General features: G+C 38.6%; 1 protein-coding gene across 1 annotated transcript in view; it reads left to right on the top strand.

The window, feature by feature from the left end:
- Positions 1 to 6: 6 nt before the first annotated feature.
- Positions 7 to 18,279, top strand: part of LOC112954901 (visinin-like protein 1) — a 42,705-nt gene continuing 24,432 nt past the window's right edge. The window contains exon 1 of the mRNA XM_026048166.1: positions 7 to 55. The gene's annotated coding sequence lies outside the window, so the exon portion shown is untranslated. The remainder of the gene's footprint in view (positions 56 to 18,279) is intronic.

The following is an 18,279-nucleotide window of genomic DNA, read 5'->3' on the forward strand; positions in this document are numbered from 1 at the left end:
CACGCGCCGCCCCAGCGCGCTCCCCTCGCACCCGCCACCGCCAGCGGCGCCCACCGTAAGTGGGCTCTGCGCGCGCTCCCTCCGCGCGGGCTCCGCGCGGCTTGGCCGCTGTCCCCGAGCACCTCTCGCGGCGCGGGGGTCGCGCCTCCCGCGCGCGGGTCGCCCCTGGGCAGCGTTGGTTGCGCGGGGTGAGCGCGCGGTGCGCGGGTGCGGGAGCGGGGAGCGCGCAGCACCGCCTCCTGCACCATATGCCAGGCGCTTAGAGCAGCTCATTTCTATCCTTTTCTTTTCAGCGTTTGCATAAAATTATCTTAACCGCGAAAGTTCATTTAAAGCATTTTTTTCTTTAATACTGTGTATACGCTATTTTTTTTCTTCTTTTTTTCCCCCCTTTTTTATTGCTCCCCCCCCACCCCGCGGTGATGGAAGGGAATTGCGCGCACCGCGGTGCGCCTTGAACTGCTCTCAGAAGAGCGGGTCCCGTGTCGATGTGGATACAAATACGAGCAGCATCAGCAGGAAGCCCTGAACCGCCGCTTGATAATTCGCGCTCGGAAGCGTTTCGCCGAGCGTGGGAGTCTTTGGCGGTTCTTATTCACTCGCAAAGCGATAGCGAAAACGGTCGTTGTTTTTTTTTCTCCCAGTGGAGAAGCGAACACGCGAAAAGGAWGAGCCTTCGCAAGGTCATCGCACCCGCTCGGGGAGCAGAAGTGCTGCAGCTCCTTGCGATGGCTTAGTAGATATTCTCGCTGGGATTTAAAGGTGTATTTTTAASCCGCGCGAATGGGTGCAGGGGATAAGGGGGTTGCGCTCCCCTCGCCCCCAGGCCGCGGTAGCTGCGCGGGGCTTCGCGGCGCTCCCGCCCCGCGCTGGGCAATAGGGCGAGGTGAAGATGGAGGTGGGAGGAGATGCGCCGTCCAGGCCAGCCCCGCACGAAGAATGGAGGAGGAGGAGGAGGAGGAGGGGGGAGACGTCTCCGTTCGGAGGGATCAAAACAAAAGCGGAGCGATCAGAGTCGCCGCGCAGGGAACCGCGCCGCCCCAGCCAGGTGCGGGCTGCGCCGCGCAGGCTGCGCGCACCGCCCGAGGGTCCCATCCCGGCCCATCCCCGCCCGCGGGGCTGCCTGGCGCAATTTTGCACGTAGGAGCCGCTGGAAAAGCGACTGGAAAAGCCGCGCAATCAGCTGCAGCCCCGACTGGGTGATGCGGGGTCAGGGTGCGAGGTGCGCACCTATGGGTGCCATAAACYCACGAGGCTGGCACCGGTGGGGCCTCATTTTGATCTGTCCCGCTCCAGAGACACCACCTGGGACATCAGCCCCCTGCCTCAAAACCCAAGGACAGCCGGGGAAGCAGTTACTTCCAAGTACCTGAGTGGCCGAGTGAACAAGAAGCTGTGCAGATAACTGAGTAATTAAAAAACCTGCCCTTTTCATTAAGACCGAAATGTGATTATTGGCACACCAGAGCCTTCGCCATTTAGCGAGAGACTTGGATGTGCGACACGTTCTGAATCTGTGTAAATAAGATGCTAAAGTGGCTGATGTATTTAAAAGGTAGAGGTAGTTTCCCCATTCCCAATTCATTGGAGATTTTTCAATAGTATTTCATGGCAAGTATTTCTGGGGATAAGAGTTCCTTTCTTTTATTAAATAKCCAAGCTGTCAGAAATCTGCTTCTATCCACTGGGTAGAAGATAAAAACCAACACATTAACCAGAATACAGTAAAGAAGCAAAATCTTCATGTTCACAGTAAAATGACTGTCCGAGAAATCTCCACCTTTTAAAATGTATATTCAGTGGCCCTTTTGCAGTACCTACTTGCTGGTACTTCACTTCTACGCACATTTTAGATTCATTAGCTTTCACTGTTACCCCTTCTCTTGGTAAAAAGCTTTTAAAAGAACGCACTTCATATAACATTAGTTTACTTGAAAAGTCCTCTGGTGCAGCTTTAGAACAGCACTATCCATTTCAGGTTTGTGGACTGTGATCAATTTTAATTAAAGCTTTAATTACATTTTGTCTCTCCATTCAAATGAAACATAAAATAGGGCTAATATTGCTGTCAAGGAAAAAAGTAAGACATCATATTCTTAATCTTCGTTTCATGTTATTTCTGTCTTTTACTTAAGGCTAAATGTTCCTCTTGGACTCGAAAGAAGTTTTGCCATAAATTTGTGTGATATGGAATTGCAATATTTGACTTTTTCTAGATTGTCCTATCCATATAGAGCAAATTGCACCATTGACTTTTCGCCTTTTTGGGAAACCACTCGTGTTCGTGGTGCTCTGACTATTGAGCTTGTGTCGACCGTGCCGTTGAACAACAACACTTCAGACTATTACGGCATTATGTAACCTYACAACTGCAGAGCGAATGTCTGTAACATCCCCACTGCCCTCAGCCCCCTCTTACTAGACCCTATGTAGAGTCTACTAGGATGATCTACCAAAAAGGGGACAATGAACCTCTTGAGAGCCTGGGGAACCAGGTGCTTCTGCTCAGTGTGCTGGGCTGGTGCAGCCCCCCGGCACTTCTTTCTGCCTGTTCTGCCGCAGGCAGGATCTAAATCACATCATAGATCGCTTTTAACAAATGCTTTGAATATAGTGAACTATACTATGCGGGCTCCCTGAATTATCTGCTTTTGAAGCTGTTATGGTTTTGTTTTTCAATTTTGGAATTCAAATTTTATGTCTGTCTGCAGCACATATGTATGCTTTTTTTTTCTTTTTTTGTATTATATCTGTTTCACATTTGTATTTTAGCAATTCTGATTCCTAGATTTATGTGGATTTTTGGAAGTTTGTGTCAGTGGGGCAAATAATGCGGACTACTCTAAGCAAGATAACTGTGAATTAAACAGCAATACACACTAATCAAAATCAGAGTTATAAAATATGACAGGTACACTGACTGTTATAAAATATGGCTGTTATTTAAAGCAGTTTAGAACTGAAACACTTAACACTCACCAGGCAAGACTGCTTCTTGCCTGTATTGTATTCTTGCCTGTATAGTGCTGTATTTTCAGCACTAGTCTTCTTCTTTTTTTTTTTTTTTTTTCAAATTTCAAATTCAAATAGTTTTGCCAGCGCGGATTGAGGATAAGTACCTTGGTCTTTAGAACTTTACATTCCATCCTTTCCTTTAATTTTGCCTTACACTAGCAGAGAAAGAYAACTGTGTGGACTTTCTGTATTAATTCCCATGCCTCATTTTTGCTCAGTCTTTATTGTAATGAGACTGGATTATTTCACCATTCCCCCTTCTTTTGTGGMTCTGCATTACCTGCATTTTGTGTGTCTCTTGCCTTTGCCTTCTTGTTTTCTTGTTTGTTGCCTTTTCTTTCTTTCTTTTTTTTTTCTTCACTGTTAATTTCCTTTAATCCTTAGAAAACGTGGTTTATTCTACGGTTTCTGTATGTGGCATCCCTAAGCATATTGCCTGATGCAGAAGTACAGCATGCCTAGGGAATGCCGTGAGCCTGCGGGCTGCTGGGCTCCCCACGGGCGTCCGTCGCAGGGAGGCGCTTCCTCAGTTTTCTTATCTTGTCAAATCTTACACTGTTGCTTTGGAAGTAACAGCTACAATCCTCAAAGATAATGAAACAGATGATTAAAAAAAGATAGTGGATTATCCATATTACTTCTGAAGTTATGTAAGTTGCTAGAAATACATATACACTACACACACACACACACACACACACACTGTACATTTATCATAGCAGGGTTTCAGCTCTCAGGAGCTTTTCCACAGTTTTAAATGAATATGACCCAAAGGATAATAATACCCATGTAGGAATTTGAGGCAGATTATTAGAGATGGTCTCATAACTGCATGTTGTAGAAGCAATTAGTTTTAAGGAGACACTTGAAGGAGAAGGAAAGTTAGGAATGACTTAACACTCAGCTTCACTGATGTTATTTATAACAATATCCAGCTGTTTTTTTTTCCCCTGATTGTTCTTCTGAAGAGGATAAAGAACAAAGTGTATTTTCTAAAATAAATTGTAAAACCACAATCAATTAAAAATACATGATGTTCACTGACAGTGAGATAAGAATGTTTGGTTGACCTAAAAGTGATATATTCTGAAACTCTAATATCAAGGACAAAGAAGAAGTGTTTTTGATTTTGTCAAAAGTTTTCTGCCTGGAACAATCCCCATCTAAGTCATATTTTGGATCCCAGACYATACAAATTTAATAGAAAATATTAGTTTTAATAGAAAAAATAGTTTTACCAGTTTCAATATTTTGAGGAAGAAAGATTTTGATATATGTCTGAGCTTGTTTATGATTTTTGAGGTAATGGCTATAGATAATTTGAAGTAATAAAATGGATATTTTAAGGTAATGGTGGTTTAATAATTTTCTGCAGGAAAATAAAACATTTTGGAACATCTTGTTTTTGCATCATATAGCCATTTAATGAAAAATACATACCTAGTCAGCGCAGCACAAATCTAAATTGATATGCAGGAGGAAAACAAGCCTTAATGGTGATTTTTCATCTTTTTTAGGTTAATATATATGAGACACTAAGCCTTTTGATGAAAATGACTTTTAATCACTTTTGACTTGCAGCTGATTTAGTGTTAAGCATTTGACTTTTTTTTTTTCCAGCTCCACTATATAGTTTGCAGGATACTGTTTAATCTCTTCATTCTCCCCTTTCCATGACCCAATTTATTTTAATAGGAACAGAGTTGTGCTTTACCTACATTTCAATTCAAATTAAGAGTTACATTCAAATTGCATTCCACTCAAGTGTTCAGATTACATCCCATTAGGGAGAAAATCCCTGTAAATATTTTTTGTCCATTAACTTAGAACTTCTGGAACATGGAAGAGATGATTGATGAAAAGATCTAGAAAGTGAGACCTGCGGCTTTTAAATGACATATTACATATTTAGTTTTGGTCATATTTTCATTCCAAAGTTAGGCCTAATAAAATGGTGGATTATTTTTTGTTATAATGAGTTAAGTCATCAGTATAAATCAATCAATGGATTTACCTTGATTTTCAAACTTGGATGGGAGTGACTATGTTTTTAGCACTGTACAAGTCGAAATGTGCATGAAGGAAAAGATATATGATGGTAGGTTTCATAACATTTAGACTTACATATATAAGGCACTGCACGGTTGGTGAAGTTTCCTTTAAATCARTTTTGACTTATGGCTAAATATAAAGTTGTATCCTAGAGATGAAAGATTGCAAATTTATAAATCTTTGTAAGGGACTGTCACAGGAATTTTAGGTACTTAGCACAGCATTTGACTAGAGAAATAGATCTATCTAGTTTCCTGTTAATGAACAACCTATTTGTTTGTTTTTGTTTTCTTCTGTTTTGTTTTTGGGAAAAATGTCCACTTAACTTAAAGACCACCATTAGCAGAGAATTTATGACAATTTTTACCTAATCTTTTCTAATAGTTAATTACTCTCAATGTTAAAAAACTTACACCTTACTCCATTGTAAATTTCATTACCATGTTTTGAAACAATCAGTTCCTGGAGTAATTTTAAGAATACTAATCTTAAATAGGTCAGCTCTTGAGCCAAGCGCCTGTAAAGCATCTGTAGCTTGACTTTAGTATTTAAAAATAATTTCACAAACAATATGTCACTAGAGATTTGTTTTTTTTTTTTTAATAGTGTTCTACTTAGTAAAAAACATTTTTATTGCAAATAAGGCATTAAATTGTTCCATATAAAAATGAAATTAAATGGCATAGAAGAGAGCTGAAATAATATTCTTTCTGTCAACTGCTTTTCAGAATATCTGTGTATTTAATGGAGACTTTACTCAGAATAGAGTCATCTAAAATTAGAACATCTTGTTTGTAAAAGCTCTTAGAATACAGCATATTTCTGTGTATTCTTATCTGCTATATTTAGAATTCTAAAGTAACTGAAAGACTATTAGAGGATGAAATTGGGGATAAWAATTAGTAGTTTGAATGAAAATGCCTGTGGTTTTAAATAGAAGGTGATAAATACAGGAAAAATGTGCTTTTTTAAAGCTATTAAAAATTGACATAAGATTTTGCCACTGGAAATAAAACCTGCTTGCATAATGCAGAAAATAACTTATTTTCTTTAAGAACTGCAAGTAACTAGCACATACCTGACTGATGTCACTATAGTTAATGCTGTTTTATTGCAAGAGAACATATTCTGTTCATTTGTAAAGCAGTTTTTTTTTTTCATTTTTAATGTACATTCATGAAATGTCACAAATGAGTACAAACATTCAGGAATAGTCTTGAAAATAACTGTCTTCAATTGAATAAAATGCTTTCAGTTTGCAAGTATGGTAGCCTGAAAAGGAATTTTAATTCAATAAGTGAAATATTGGATCATATTGATGATTTCTGCAGAACAGAATGATTTATACAGAAGGGCTRTATGTTCAGATACATTCTATCTAAATTTAACCTGTGTTTTTTTACCTGTATTTTTTGCACCTGTCTGACTTGGATATGCTAGTAATCTTGGATATGATCCCTTAATTGTCAAAGTCTGAAGTGCACCGATGGTCTGGAGTCTGATCCTTAGCATCCCTTTGCAATATGAAAATTAGTATTCTTTTTGTCTTTGAAATCAGAATATTAGATTTTTCATCTTGCTTAAACTTTTATATTATACATTCTTGAATGTCAAATGGTCACCAACTGTTTTTTTCTGTGTAAGTACATAAAATATACCTTGTGCTATCTATGAATTTCTAATGATGTAACTGTGGAGTGGAAATACCTACCTGCCCTAAGAGGAATAGTTACTAAGGCACATTTCTCTTACCATGGATGTGGTAAGTAGATCATAAAGTAATCCTTGTCATTCTTCATTGAAAAAGTTTGATTTACAAGAGCTTTCTCTCTCTGTGGTCCACCATAGGGAAGCATTCAGCTTTTATTTAGTTCAATGTCTATCCCTGATCTGGGGAAATCAGAAGRTTGAGAGGGACTATGACCCTATTTTTGTGAAGCACCCACCACAAAGAGGTGCTTCGGGAACACAGATCAATAAGTAATATTAGTTTCCACGTGGTTAAGAGGTGCCCGTTACTTGTGGTGACTTCCAGCACTGTTAAATGAGGGTAATCCTGATGTGTCAGCAGGTACGAGCTCTGCCTCAAGTCTTATCTCGACCTTCAGCTCTTCCTGATCCTTTTTTCACTCCTCCTCTGGCTCTGCTTCCTATCCTCTTTGATGCTGTTCCAGCAAGCTCCTGTTGCCTAAGAATATTTCTGTTCCTTAAGGATAACTGGCGATGCTTCTTTCACCTTGCTGGGTGCCCCCTTCAACTTCCYGCATTTTAACTATATTTTTCTGTTTTCTTTTATTTAGATTTTGCAGGATTTTTTTTTTTTTTAACTCTAAGCTTTATAAAATAAGGGTCTGGTCTTTATATATGTTCTGGGATGTGAAGCAGTATGTGTGTTTACACTGCTATGCAGGCAAATATTTATTTTAAAATTTTAATGATACAAGGAGATGCAGCAACTGCAACCTGTGCAGAAAGATAAGGTGCATATTCAGGAGTTTCATGGAGTGACTCTGGACCAATCCATGTCTGGCAGAGGCTGAGTCCAACGCCTGCAAAGCCGATTACGATACGTTTATTCTGCAGTCACTAGGCTGTGATTGCAGTATGCTGACACGCTCAAACTCCCTTTAAACCAACTATCCCATGTGCCACAATATTCAGGATGTGGTACAAAGCTCGAGGTGGGATCTGGATTTGRATATTCATCCTGATCTTGAATAGGTTTTGCAGAGCCCTGCGGTCTGTTTTGCCCTGACTGGGCTGTTTCTGGCAGCAGCGCTTGGGAGTTTAAAGCTAGTTAAACACACGCTCTGCTGCAGTGACAACGGCTGCAAGACAGACATACCCAAGAACACATCCTAGACATCTCAAGCATGTTTTCTATCCCCAGGTATTTCTAGACTGATATCTCAAAGAAATGTGTAAGAACTGACTGTAAGAAATGAAGGTACAGTGGGAACAGAGGTTGAATACAGCTGTGTGCTGCTTGTGTGCCTGCCTGCTTTACTTGCTCCCCAGATCTTGGTCTAGGTCTTTTAAACTCTGCCTGGTTCCAACTGCAGGAGCAGAGCCTACGCTCTCAATTTTTCCTGCATTGCGGAATGACAAGATAGGAAGGCAGAACGTAGGAAAATAAAAATGTAAGAATTTAGCATAGCATATTCTGTTTTTTTTTTTGTTGTTGTTGTTCCTGTGCAGTGTTGTCAACAGTCTTTCTACAAGTATTTACACATAAAGCATAACATTTTAACCTTACCTGGCTTAACAAAATGTACTAATGTACATTTTCTTCAATCACAAATCTGCATGCTTTCTTAAGACAAGAATGAGCTGGAACATTTTGCTAGWTAATTGTTATTACTTATGAAATATATTATTTAGATGAGTACTTCCTTTATATATTTTTTACTGAATGTACATTACTTATGGCATGCAATTAAAACAAATATGAAACAGTTAAATGGGCTGTAAATTGTTGCTTGAAAAATCCACAATAAATATAAAATAATCAAGTGATTTGTATTTCACTACTGGTTAGTCCTGTCATTTTTTTTTGTGTTGCTCTAGTTTTAGTCTTGCTGAAGCAGTCAATTTAAARTAAAGATAACTACAACTTCATCTGCTTCAAATATGTGAAAAAAGTGGTTTGAGTTTGAATGGTTGCATTGTGCTTCTTAAGTTAGCTGAAGTTGAGACAGTGAGATATTTAGAAAATTATCTTCTTCCTTAGAATGGCAAGATGTTCAGGATCATAGTACATRTGATCTTTCCAGCTGTTTACAGCTTCATATTGCTGATAGGAATATATTAATAACCACCACTTACAATACATCGATGTCAATCCTTCTATAGATGTAACCCATGTACGTATTTTGGATGTAACCCATGTACGTGTATACAGATGTAACCCATGTAGAGATGTAAAAAGTGATCCATGAAACGGTTGTTCTAAGCTTCTACGTAACAGCAATGTGCGCAGATCGTAATTCTCAGTGATGTCTAATACAACCTGCAAGTTACTGTTGTAAGTATGTTTATATTCAGACATCCAAAACTGCATGAGGCCGCTAAGTCATGGATGCAAGAAACTGGAGATTTTGTATTTCTGCAACTCTGCATTTTGCCATTCAGTATTAATATATGAGATAACTGATTCTAGGAAGTTCTACATAACACAGTAGTCGTTTCAGTCTTTTACTTTTGTTTCCTGTTGACAGTGTTTAGGGAATTTGCAGAAACAAGTAGGTTTTCTTTCCTTCTGGATGATTGAAGTTGATCATATCAGCTTAGATACTGGAGCAGTGAGATAGTCTTTTATAAATGCCGAATCTACCAGAATAGCTCAAGAAGCTCAAACTCACCATGTGTCAACTCTGCCATGGTAATTGGCTATGATACAGATTTTCAGACTAGAATAAATGTGACTTGGATGTTGTACAGTGAAAGAAAATGTACGCTTTCTATAGGCAGTGTCACTGAGCAAACGTGTTGTCAAGCCAAGGCACAAGTAAATATATAGGAGCAAATGTCAGGATAGCTTAATGGTGCTTCATTATGAAAAAATCCCTAAGAGAAGAATATATGCCAATAATTTCACATCTGTATGGGAGTAGCTGGACCAAAGCCCGATGTCATACCAATACAAGGCCATATTCTGAGCAATCTATCAGATCCCACCTGGAGAAGTTGGGTAAAGGAATAGTCTTGAATAGCCAAAGTATATCCTGAAGCACCAAAATCCTTGCATGATTGATGAGGTTTAAATACATGGAAAAATCTGGTGGTTTAAACTCATTGAGTTGACTAGAAGTGTGGGTGTAAGTGTTCAGCAGGCTCATAGCCTAAAGGAGTTGGAACTTGGGGAAAAGGAGACTGTGTGATCATGAATCATGTCAGAGATGTAGGCAGGATCAGATCTGTGAGGATTTTAATGTTAGAAGTTGTAAGTGAATCAATACAGAGAAGGGAAAACAGCACAGATATGTAGGAGAAGGAATAGGAGAGCACTGAAAGAGCAGGAGATAAAGTTGTCAGCATYTATAAAGTCTGGAGGGCTGAGGAGTTGGAGAACCTTTTGCAAAAGGCTTGATTAGTTTGTAATGTAAGATTGCCAAAATTTTCACTTTTGGGTGAAATAAAATTCACTAAAATTCTTTTAGGTCATGTGAGGAAAATTTGAGCAGGTTGAGGGAAATCTAAAATGTAAAGTCTCTAAAGATGAGGACTACAAAAAAATCAACTTGGTGAAAACCCAGGTGATTATTGCTACCTTTATCTGAACTACATCTTCACATGTAACAGTAGCCACACTATGTTAGAATTGTATTGGGACATTTGCTGGTTTAGGTACTTGGAGAGCACCCTACTGAGATGCAAAGAGCTGGCTAGCTAAATTGTGAGCTTTGTTTATGTGCATGTGCAAGTGGGATGTGTGATAGATGAAGCTGCATGGCGAGAATGAAGTTGTTCTAATGTCACATACAAGTAAATCCTGAAGCTGAGCAGAGAAACGCCCCCCAGCGCAGGCTCCCGCTGGCAGTGAGCTTGGCGAAGTGCAGAGGAGTTTGTTCATCTGGAGGCTCTAGCCTACTCCCAGGCACTAGAGGCATGAAACCAAATAAGAAAAAAAAGATTAAAAAAAAAGAAAAAGAGAAACTTTAAGTCTCTTTTTTTTTTTWTATATGATTCATTGATCTTATGACTGAACTGCTGCTTTTTAAAATTCTGCTTTTTTCAGTAAAAAAGCCTGTTAGTTTGAGGCCTCTGATTTTTAAGTATTTAAATGACAAGTTGCTCACTGTTTTGCATTTGTATGTGCATGCCATGTAGTTTTTCATTGGAATATTGTTCATTTCATTAGTTTCAAGCGGGATAAAACACCTACAGTATTGGGAAATTCATAAATACGGCAGGATTCTGTTCACATCATTCTGTTTCATAGAGTAACAGACCCAAATGTGACTTCCCCAAGAACCTGGAAAAAAATATTTATAAATATCTAAAGGAAGGGTGTAAACAATATGGAGTCAGGTTCTTCTAAGTGGGGCACAGTGGCAGGTTTGGAGGCAATGAGCACAAACTGACACACAGGAAGTTGCCTCTATGTAAAAAAATATATACTATGAGGAAGAGGTTGCCCTGAGGTTGCAGAATCTCCATCTTCGGACACAATCAAGAAACATCTGGACATGGTTCTGGGCAATGTGCTGTAGGTGTCTCTGCTTGAGCAGGGAGTTTGGTCCTTATCAATATCAGCCATTCTGTGATTCTGCAACATAGTGACAAGGCAGAGAATGYAGGCCAATATTTTGATTCTCATAGTGAATTACAGTCTTATCTGTCTGCTGCCAGTGTGATACACAGGTCCCTTTATGAATGGATCTCAATTTATGCTGCTGCTTGTGCTTGGAAGAGTTTGGACCAAACCTCAAAAAACCAACCTGAAACCCTCAAAAATCACCATGTTGTCTGTTTGTTACCCATGCCCGGGCTTTCCCTTTCCTGTCAGCTCTCTGAGATATTTTGTGTGAGTTTTTGGTATTTAGCTCAATTTAGAAATATTGTCTATTCTCACTGTAAATTCTTACGCAGAAAAGTAGTTTCTTGAGTTCTTGTGTGTCATTCCTGAATAAAAAGATACTGGAAGTAATGATTGCTTTGTAACTTAACTGTAAATTATTAGGCCACCAGCAGTCTAATCGCAGAATATCTGTAAAGTGGAAATCAGGAATTTACATCTCCCCAAGTTTCTTTGCTGTTGCCACTGAGATGTTGCAGTCAGGTGGTGGTGTGATGATAACAGTCTGCTTGGACTAGAGCTGATGAGGAAGCAAATTCAGTTGGTCTCTTAGATAGTGAGGAGAAACATGCCCCTGTTATCTGTGAGTTTTAATTAAATTGGATTAATTACATCACTTTATTACATTTACATTTAATTATTACATCAGTTTTAATTATCAGTTCAGCTATAGTCCTTGACATATTTTTTTCTCATTAGGCTTTTGGATAATAAAATACAGGGGGTCAGCAGTACAAGTGTGAAAATTGCCCATGCATGCATGGTTGTCAAAGTCATATGAAAAAATGACATATCAGATCAGCTTCTCATTTGGCTTTGAACAGTTATCCTCTATCAAGAGCCAGCAGTTGACCTCCTCTGAGTTTTGTGCTTTATAACTGTCTGTTGTGTGGTAGAGCTCTGCTGTAATTTATAACTGAGTTTCATTTAGACAGCCTGTATGGCTGTGTACTCATTATAAACAATTTCCCTCTCAGAATTGTGAAGTTGCCTAGAGATCAGTTTACCTGTGCACAAACTGGAACATGAACATTTTTCAGTACAGAGCAATAAACAAGAATAACCAGTTATGTTCAGCTAATCCATGGGTTGTGCCTGAGATTTGTCACCACACTGAGGGTTGGCAGAAACTGCTATTTCAGAGGAAAAGGGGTGTGACACTGTGAAGATTGTGAAACAACATAAGATCTTTCTCTCTTTTTGTTTCTTTCCCTCTCTTTCTCTCTTTCTCTCTTTCTCTCTTTCTCTCTTTCTCTCTTTCTCTCTCTCTTTTCCTTTCACTTTCTTTCTCTCTCTCTCTTTCTCTTTCTCTCTCTCTCTCTTCCTTTTTTTTTTTTTTTCCTTTTTTCCTTCTTTCCTTCTTTCCTTCTTATTAGAGCACAGAAAAAGACAAGGAACATGTTTTACATGGAGTGATCCAGAAGCTGCGTGCTCCTTATTTTTCCTTTGAAAATCTCAATTTGGCCAGCTGTGCAGATGATCATTACCAATTGTCTATTATTATGGCAAGAACATTAAATGTATAGTCATTAGAAATCCCTGTCACCCTACATATAAACCAGTACAACTCCACTGGACTCTGTGAGTTTGCTATTAGTATTATTTACCTGCTCTGGAAGACAAAAGATGAATATGTGCTTAAGAGTTGGTAATCTCATTTACAGCATAGCAAGAATCTAGAGCTCATTCAATAAACTTCTCAGTTTAGCTGTATATGCTGATGTTAGAACTCTAAGGTCTGATTTTTCTTCTCCAAAAATCTTGTAAGTTGTATTCTGTTCCTATAGCCTTAGACCATCCAACTGGACTTTATATGCCTCTAAATAAAAACTTCAAAAATGTGTTTTAGCTTGCTGGAACAGTGCAACATCTCTTGGCTAGCTAGAGGGGTCAAGTTGCTTGATTTTTGGCTTCTTTTCCCTCCAGTGGCACCTAAATAAAAACTTTAAAAATTTGTTTTAGCTTGCTGGAACAGTGCAACATCTCTTGGCTAGCTAGAGGGGTCAAGTTACTTGATTTTTGGCTTCTTTTCCCTCCAGTGGCACCTTGGTAATATGTGCCCTAACCTGCCCTGGCAGCAAGAGGGAAGTGATGCTCTTTCTGCATCGCTCCTGGGCAGCCAAGGTCAATAAGAAGCAGGGCAGCTTCGGGCAGTGTACCAGACTTAGGAGATATTCCCTGAACCTTCCTTCCATTCAATCAAAAGAGAAACAAGCCTCAGGTAGTGGGAAGGCAGAACATGCCAGGTGGAAAGTAGCAAGCAGCCCTTTGATCTGCAGCAAGCAGATCAGAAGGGACATTATTATAGGAATTATTATTTTCACTAGTACGAAGCTTACTCAACTTGTCACAATTGTTCAGTAAGATGTTCAGTTAGATGTTTTCTTCTGGTTTGGTGATCATTGGCATTGCATTTGTATGAGTCCAGGTCTAGGTTCTACTTTGAGGTGAAATAAGTACTTCCTTGGTTGAGAAATCAAGGGCAYTCCTTGGCAATGAAGCTCGGATCTCCCCTTGGCACCAACAGGCTTAKTGGTAGCTGGCTGTTACCACAAGTGAATAAAGGCCTAAAGACAGCTTAAATGATAATCCATTTTTCCTAAGATATAGACGTCTTGCATCATTTATATCCAGATCATGAGTTTAACCTCCTGTTTCCCCAAGGTCTGTGTGCAGCTCTGAGTTTTTGAGTCAGCAGCTTCATATATAGACCTAGGATTTAACGCCTGCTGCCTCTGCTCTGTCCCATGGCTGCATAGAGCCTGTCTTTTCCACTTTGAATGGACTTCTCTGCCTAATTTAGGAAGAAATCCYCAAGGCCACTCTCTATCTGCTACCTCTGAGCTTCTATATAGTGCTTCTTAAAGCACTTGACCGCACTGTRGATAGCTCACATGAATCCTCATGTGCCTTTACACAAAGTAGAATCTTGGAATTTGTTGAGTTATTCTCCCTTCAACACACTTCTGATAACATCTGTTATTAGATATGTGGAATTTACTATACTTAAAATGAATACAATTTCCTAAGTATCTAGGTCCATAAATCTTAACCCTTCTATATAAATAGGAGAGATCCCTTCTAAGTAGCAAAGTGCATAATAAAGAAGACCATTTTTCTCCCCGATCTTATTTGGGAAAAACTCTTAAGAAATAATTTCATGCATAAGCTTTGTCTAGAAAATTGCTATCCTCTGGAAAAAATGTCTTTGTTAGTAAGAATTTAGTTCTTCTGAAGAATAAGAAAGGGATGAGGGTGCTCATACCTTGAAATTCTCTGGATTAGTTTACAGAGTTCATATCCACTACCTGTTCTAGTCTGAATATTCTAGTATAGACATGTCTACAGTGGTTGATTCATTAGAAGAATTTGGAAAAAAAAATACATGAATTTGAAAGACTGCAATTATCAAAGCAGCCAAGTTCAGGCTGACTCTACACTGAAGAACAGAAAGCTAAGCCTGAGACTGAAACTGTGGCTTCRTAAGTAGATTTACTGGCATGTAGCTATCCTACCCACAAAATCTGGGAGGTGATTACCTGGCTTAATCAAGCATAAATAAAAGGCTGTCCCAGGAAAAAATCACCTCATTTCAAGGCTGGAACAAGGACAAATATTCCTGAGAAGCCTGAGAAGGGTGTATTTACCTTTCTCAGGGTTTCCATGTTGTAACAACCTTTCCATGAAGCAGTTGGCGGTTAATGCCTTGGCTCAATGATGCAATAAACCTGCATGCTTTTTCCCAAAGCTGAACATTGTCTGAGATGCCACCATGTGACTTGTGGAACATGATGCAAGGATAAGTGAAGCTTTGAGGAGAGCCTGTACAGCTTCCAAGGTGTAGGAAACATTAGGAAATACTGAAAAAAACGAATGGTGATGGAATAATGAGTGTGCTTAACTGCTCTTTTTGTACTTTGAACTTTACAATTACAGATTTTCCAGTGGGAAACCTTGAATGTCGTTCAGGACTAGCTTTGTCTAGACTTCCACCAATTCTAACTCCCAGAAACTATTTGGTTCCTTGTTCGCTGTAATAATATGAGAATTAAGTTCTGTTTCTGACAGAAAATCACTACCTGATTCAGCACCTAAACCCATTAATGCAGTGCTAGTCATACATTAAAGAAACACATCATCACTTGTAGATGGATCAGTAACTGTTGTTATCTCCATTTAATACTCTAACTCAAGTATAGCATTTGTAGTTCATCTAATCTTAGGTGTTTAGTTGTCTAAAAAGTGCTCTGTTGGTGCAATTTCTAGATCGTAGATATAATTTTGCTATTTATATCCTTGTGTTCTACAAATATTAATAACACTGTGCTGCTGAGAAAAAATATCTCTGTAAACCTGTGAAACAACTCCCAGCAGTTCAGCTTGATAGTCTGTTGAAATTGGACTGCTCTGACTATACCCTCTTGAGGTTCACAGCCAGTCTCATATTTTATACTGAAATTCCATGAGGAGACACTCAAAATAAACACTACACAAGCAGCAGCTTAACTTATCTTTAAGGCAGTAGCTGGCATTGGTTTCACTTCAGACCTCTGTGTGCCTTTCTTCATTTCAAAATTCATAGTCTGACCTTTTGGATATATTTTACTCTTATTTATTCTGTCTGTCAAATACAGTGGGAATTGAATGGACATGGCTGAGAAAAAAATGGTTATAACTGTGATGCTAACCTGTTATGACTATATTATCCTTGTTAGCTCCATGTTACCAGTGCCAGCCACTTACTGTACATGGTGCATGTCTCCTCACTAGGCTGCTTTTAAGACAGAAAAATACAAACATTAGATCTGTGTTTAAGCTTTCTGGGAAGAAAGAAAAGCAACCTGGAAATTACAGGATTATTCCAGGCACCATTTCAGAGAAGTTCATTTTTTTGTTCTGCAAATACTTTTCCTTTTTTTACTGCTTATGAAAGTAAACTGATTTTTGTAAGCACTGTTAAAGCTAAAGGTGAACATGATCAAAATAACCATTCACCAAGGCCAATGCAGCTGTATAATTCTAAACTAATTCTAAACTTTCTTTTCAGAAAGAAGCAGTTTGTTTTGTAAGAATTGAAGAGGTAGAACTTAGGATTGGGACAATAGAAGTGCACGCACATCGGTGCCAATGAAAGCAAAGCTTGCAGGTCTAATTTTAGGCATTTCAGCCTTGGTATTGTCCCTTTCAACATGGTTATTTTCCATACAATACAAAGCTGTCTTTTTATTCAGGCTTTATATGCTGCCTTAGAGAGCAGAAGCAAGGACAAAGTTAGCATGTGTCATGGCTGAAAGCAAATCAAAGAAACTTAACTAACCCTGAGGTTAACAGCAACTGCAAGTCATTTCTCTTTTCGGAAGACAATTCTTTAAGAAAAGCAAGAATCTAAAGAAATATATTATGTGACTTGAAGTGAAGGGAGTTGCATGGTACTTGTACGGGACCCTTGAGGGTGATTGAATGGGCTTCAACTCACTTAATTACTTTGCACTAGATTTAAAAGAACATACAAAGTAAGTATCTAAATGACCTGTAGTGTTTTGAGAGGTAGGAGTTAAAATATCTTTTAAATATCTTAAAAATATCTTTAAAATAATTGAATAAATATTGTTCACATTTTTCCTTCAAAAGAAGCTTACCTGAGCATAAAACTGGATAAGCTCAGAGAAATCTAAGCACAGAAAGCTGAACTGTCTTAGTGTTTTTTGGTAAATCTGAGGATCCCCCAAAGAGAAACTGTGGAACGGATTGGTAACTGGCTATGCTGTCAGAAAGACAATTTCTCAGACAGAAGCTACATTGGAGCTGCTCTAATGTCATGCTGCTATTTTGTCCCCATGAATTTCACAGAGATTCACTGTGACCTTACTCGACCTCACTAGCCGGCAAGTACCTAGATTTAAATCACAGTGATTGAAGCAAAAGGTGATCATGGCTTCCTCGTAACTGGGAAGTCATCTCAGTCTGGATCTGAGGTCAAGGGACAGAATTCACTTCATGCCATTGCGTCTATCTAAAAATTAGGTATGAAGTCTAAACTAATAATACAGCTTTTCTTACTATCCAAAAGGGAATAGGCATCTCCAGAAAGTAATTAATTCTACTCCTCTCATATATATAAATATATATATACATTTTATATATATATATATATATCTCATATGTATATGTATTTTAGGATGAGATTAATTCCTCTTGCTGAATGGGTGCCTATCCCTCTCCCTTGAGCTTTGAAGACATCTTGATGGCTCATTTATATTTAGAAATCTAAATGGCTAGCACCCAGGTAGAAACAACATGGATTAATTAGGTTCCATGCCACATCCCATTCTGTGCATGATTTGTGAATGCTGTGTTAAAGAAAATGTCTTTTCCTGGTTTCCTTTGCAGTCTTTTCAAATAGTTCAGCATTAGTAGTGTAATTGTTCAGTTTTCTGTTGTCCTTTATCATATGAAAGTTTTAAAAATTATAACAGATTTTTATTAACTGTCATCATTAATAATACAAGCCATTTTCATTCCGTTTCTTGAGGGAGCAGATTAAGTTACAGACTGACAGTTTCATATCTTCCTGGATTCTGGCCCGATTCTCAGAGGCATAAATCAACTTTGTTCATTTTAAGTTAGAGAAGAAGAATGTTTCTAAAAAAGTTTGAGATACATATTAGAATAGGCTGAAAGTATGGCATCAGCAAACAAYGAACAGAGTTTCAAATGGATTTCTTTGCTGGCAGGAACTAATTTGATGAAAACTTCAAACTAGTAATTGCTTAGTTGTTTGGGGGGTTTCAGTTCCTCAGGACTTTTCCATACTTGTCAGATTTAAGTTTTTATTGATAAGGCAACAGATCTGTGTGACAAGCAGAGTTGAGGAACAAATTGAATTTGTGGCTTTAAAAAGGTTCTTTCTAAGT

This window comes from Nothoprocta perdicaria, unplaced genomic scaffold, assembly GCF_003342845.1.
Source record: "Nothoprocta perdicaria isolate Ctin4 unplaced genomic scaffold, notPer1 scaffold_52, whole genome shotgun sequence".
NCBI classification, from domain to species: domain Eukaryota; kingdom Metazoa; phylum Chordata; class Aves; order Tinamiformes; family Tinamidae; genus Nothoprocta; species Nothoprocta perdicaria.